At 45.8% G+C, this 4,759-nt stretch overlaps 1 long non-coding RNA gene across 1 annotated transcript; it reads right to left on the bottom strand.

The window, feature by feature from the left end:
* Positions 1 to 1,258: 1,258 nt before the first annotated feature.
* Positions 1,259 to 4,541, bottom strand: LOC135897388 (uncharacterized). The gene is made up of 3 exons (XR_010563032.2): positions 4,015 to 4,541; positions 3,039 to 3,177; positions 1,259 to 2,040 (listed from the first exon to the last, which is right to left on the bottom strand). It is a non-coding gene; the product is annotated as an uncharacterized lncRNA (long non-coding RNA).
* Between the last annotated feature and the right edge of the window lie 218 nt (positions 4,542 to 4,759).

The raw sequence follows: 4,759 nt of genomic DNA, 5'->3' as shown, positions 1-4,759 counted from the left end.
CAGCGCTTAGTCTTTTGGACTGGATCTCTCCCAACAAAGCTCGGCAGAAATGTCACTGCGCAGTTATCGTATCAACGCACACACGATAACTCCACGTCATGTATCGCGTTTGTGAGTGCCTCTGAAGCACCACGTCCTTTACATTTCAGTTCCTTTTCGCTTTTCAGGCGGCTGTTTGGTAGACAATTCGCCCTTACCGTACCGATCGTCAAAATTCCATCTTGTGATAGAGTGACCTGCAACTTCGGGCTATTGAACAGATGGCAGCACGTTACCATATTTTGTATTTCAGTTTCATACTGTGCCAAATATGGCACACACCGATTTCGGTTTCTCTGCTGTAGTTGCAGGCAAAATTGAGAAAACTAGTAACTGCCTTGAATTGACGAGACCAAAAAATATGCCAAAATAATTTTTCTATGCTTCTGCAGTCGAAATTTTCAGAGAAAAAAAAACCAATTGCTCGTGTTTGCCCCCTCCAAGTTTCACGTTGCATCCCAAAATCTACTTCACCTCTGTTTTGCGTATCGCTCAAGAGATGGCAGCACTTGCCCATAATAAGTGCGCATAACTATGAGATTTACTCTGATGGTATCACATTCTCAACTGGGAATCTCACACACGCGAAAAAGAATGGTAACTGGTATGTGCCAAATATGGGACGCCATGCAATAGAAGGTTAAAAGCGACGCTTTCCGCTACTCTTTCTATGTTCGTACTATAAGAGATTGAAATACTCTACCACCTGACACTGTCTGTATTTGTTCAAATGATGATTTCTTCCATGCTTTATGAATGTAATTTTGAGTGTTCATTTATATGAGTTGTACCCTCCCTGCTGTAATGCCTTAATGGCGAAGCAGGTACCCAGTGAATAAAATAAAGAAATGTTTCATTGTCATGATTTTCTTTATATTGTGTTATAGCGTAGTTGCACCTTGTTAAGCAGCAATTACGAGCATTATGTGAAATCATGCGTGCAAGAAATGCAATGTTGAAGCAACAAAGCAGTAGTAAGCATGAGTGTCTGCTATGTAAAGAAATCCTGCTCCAAAAAGTGCTTGGCATGTCTCGTTTGTTGCTATACGTTTCAATATGTGCTATACAGATTGCTTTGAACGACATTTCAGTTGCTGTGCAACTTGTGCTGTGCTTGTGTGTCACACATGAACAGACGCCTTCAGCTTTGGAACAATGCATACTGCACAGTAAAATAGGCATCGCAAAGCAATATTCAACTATGCAAGATTGGTTGCCATTCACCTTGGAAATAACCTTTATTTAAAGAAAATTCCCTGGCAAGACAGTATTCAAAAGCACAGTGAACAAAGCAAAGGAGTAACATAATGGCACATGACTATTTGTCACTGCATGTGTATCTGTCATGCTCAACATAGACAAATCATGTGCTTTTCACTACCGCAGTATGCAGCATACTACGATTAGCCACATGTGAGCACACGCAATGTGTTATGTTGAAGTGCACGGCCTATTTACTTCATGAAAAGAAAAATAAAACATGTTCCACCAGCACATGTCTCCGCCTCATTTGCCAGCGAATGCGCCGGCGCACACTTTGCAGGTAGGCAATGCGCAAATTTCTGGGCAGCCGAAACACACCAACTATGGATTCGCGCACCGCACGGCCTCATTGAAACAAAGCTCGAGAAGGCTGTACAGGGTGCGCCTGCGGTGGCACCTGTACTTGAAGCGGCACTTGTGCCTGGGCTGGCCGCTGTGCGCTGTCGTCATGTGCACCGTCATCATCTGGGTCGTCTGGCAGAGGCACGCCTGCTGCAAGGCAGAGGTTATGCAGCGCTGCACAAGCTGCAACAATAGTGGCTGCTTTCTGAGGCGAGTAGTGGAGCACCCGATACATCTGCAGGCATCGGAAGCGGCTCTTGACGACTCCTATGCACCGCTCAACGGCATTTCGCATTGATGCGTGTGCCTCATTATAGCGCCCCTCTGCCGTGAGGCGATTTGGGTGACCAGGCACAGGAGTCATGATCCATGGCGCTAGCCGGTACCCAGAGTCCCCTGTAAAGTGTTGCATGTTAGTGAACGAAATGGATACATTAAGGCGCAATGCAAGAACACAGTCTACGCCAGGGCCCTTTTACAACAGGAGCGGGCCTTGGATTTATTGTTGCAATATCTATCAAACATTGACCTTCCCGGAAAGTTGTAAAGAAAGTTCAACTCATTTTAAAGAAAAGCCCTATTTCACCTGTTGTCTTGGCTGCAAATCTCTATCTCAGGTTAAGTTGGACATGTAATATTTATTTCATACTCGTGGTTTTCTGCTCCGTTCATCCCATTTGCCCCTCCCTAAATGTACATCTTCCACTAAAACTTATTAGCTCTTCTCTCTTCAGAAGTGTTATTTTATAAAACACTTCTAAGGTCTACTCTCGAATATGCTGCCAGTATCTGGGATCCTTGCTCTACCTTTCGTACCTCTTCTCATGAAGGTACCCAAAATCGAGCTACCCATTTGATCCTTTCTAATCACTCCAGCACCACATGTCGCTGCAACAAAAAAAATCACACACATTGCGACACAAAGCAAAATAGCGCAACTTGCACCATTCTACAATATATACTACACCGATCACTAACGTCGATGCCGAAAGTTTCACGCACACGCTTATTCCTTTGTTCCAAGGACAGTGACCAGGGACCAGGTCCCCGAGTCCATTGTCACCAACCCTTTTCCACCATGCTTGAAAACTGCCATTTCGACGTGTTCTGTAGAATTCCACCCCTGCCTGTAGCGCTCCACTTGGCATTCAGTGTATTGAAATTAATAAATAAACAGCATAACATGTCAGCTGTTGTATACATGCTGGTACAAATATCTGCCTTTTAAGAGAGACTTGTTTCTCTCGATAGTCGCTGCAGGTTCATTAGGTACCGCTGCATTCACAACACATTTCTAGCAAATCACGCTTTCTTAAAGTTTGCTAGGATGCAAAACTATTTGACTGTGTATGTTTTACATGTGGAAGAAGCACTGCTACTTCAGGTGCACTTACCAAGCAAGACTTCTCCATGAAGTAACAGCCCACGAGTGAGGCGGCGGCGAAATGTAGAATGCCTCCAGACGAATGAATCGTGGCACGATCCCGGAAACCGTGGGTCAATTTCCAGGATATTCAGCTTCGCGTCGCACACCTCATAAGGGAAAGCAAAGAGAAGGTGTCAGTGCCACTGCAACAAATATGTGGCACAACCTTTTGCTTACAACACTACTTGCCAAACAGTTACTGTTCAGTCAGTGAACACAATTACAGAAAAGGAGATATCAACATACGCAGTAGGCAGTTGAACTAATGATCAGCATGATAACAGTGTCATCTTAACCTACAAATGCAATGTTGGCATGTGTTCACATGCTCATGTATGGCGTGCAGTAAAAACACAATGCGCAAAATAATTCCTTTGGTTTCTTCCGTCCATATTGTATAAGATTCTGCTAAGGAGTGAACCTATGTTTTTTTTTTCAGACAAAGGGCCTATTACAAGCGAAAGAACGCGGAAACAGCATGTGCCGTATTGACAGCTAGAGCAAATGGGTGTCCACACATTCTCATTCTCCCTCACACCATTTTCATTGATGGGATGCTCCTTTTCGCGTTTACAGTCTGTTGGCCACAATGCTTTAGTTTTACGTCGAATAAGAATCACAAGGGCTCGTCTTCTGTTAGGATCGCTCGCAGACGAAGACTCCCTTCACTGCTACGGCGTCTATTCCGGTTTAAGTCGCGCGTAATGTGTTTACATGGTAGCATCGAAAAGGCTATTCAACTGTGATTGGAGAGCACTGAAAAAGTGCGGCCGTGTTCTATGCAAAGATCAAAGTCGTCATTACACATACAACACAAACGCTACTTTCTCTAATAGGAACGCAAGTATTGCCGGCAATTGATGAAAAATAACGAAACGAAGTTTTTTACAACGTGCATTCGCGCAAACACATATCGAAAATATTTGTCAATGAACAATACTCACGACTATGCAGTTGAGGGTGTAATACCCTTTACGGCTCCAGTACGATTCCGTTTCGCCGGGGCCGAGCTTCTTAGGGCGAACGATGGCTATCAGACTCCCGTCCACACATCCTAGAACTCCCGGAATTTTTCCACGGCTAAGAAAGCCTTCCTTGACGGCGGCTTTCTGTTGCGCCGTGGATGGGAATCTAACCCATCCTTTTTCCTTGCCCACAACCGTAATGACCTTGGCGACGGCTGTAATGATCCGGCTGACCGAAGGCTACGACAGTGCAATCGCTTCTTCATTCCCGACGCACTGTTGAAAGCTCCCGGTGGCAAAAAACCGCAGCGCGCACAGCACTTTCATCGTAGTGTCGACACCACGCAATCTTTGAGGTCCGAGATGTCCTTCCAGCTCATCTCAAAGACGTCGCACTATGTCTTTGGAGAGACTAAAATGCCTTCGAAACTCTTCTTCGGCCATGCCGAACGCGTCGCGTCGTTGTCTTTCGGCACTCGCCAGCAGCACAACCAAGGGAGCCGCCATTGCCGTCTCTGTCTCGTCTCGTCTAGGTGCCGGCTCGTCAGCTGGCGCGAGATTAGCCGGCAGCCGCGGTTGCCCTAGCAACACTCGACATCATGCTCGCCCCCGCGCGCGACTCTCAAACGAACCACTTCTCCGCGGTTCCGCTCCTAGCAGGGAACCGGTTCCTTTCCAGAAGAAGGAAGGAAGGAAATCAACTTTATTCAGGTCCTGCAGGCCA

Source organism: Dermacentor albipictus, chromosome 2 (assembly GCF_038994185.2).
Source record: "Dermacentor albipictus isolate Rhodes 1998 colony chromosome 2, USDA_Dalb.pri_finalv2, whole genome shotgun sequence".
Taxonomy (NCBI): domain Eukaryota; kingdom Metazoa; phylum Arthropoda; class Arachnida; order Ixodida; family Ixodidae; genus Dermacentor; species Dermacentor albipictus.
The sequence above is the reverse complement of the archived record's forward strand: the minus strand, read 5'-3'. Positions and strand labels throughout refer to the sequence as shown.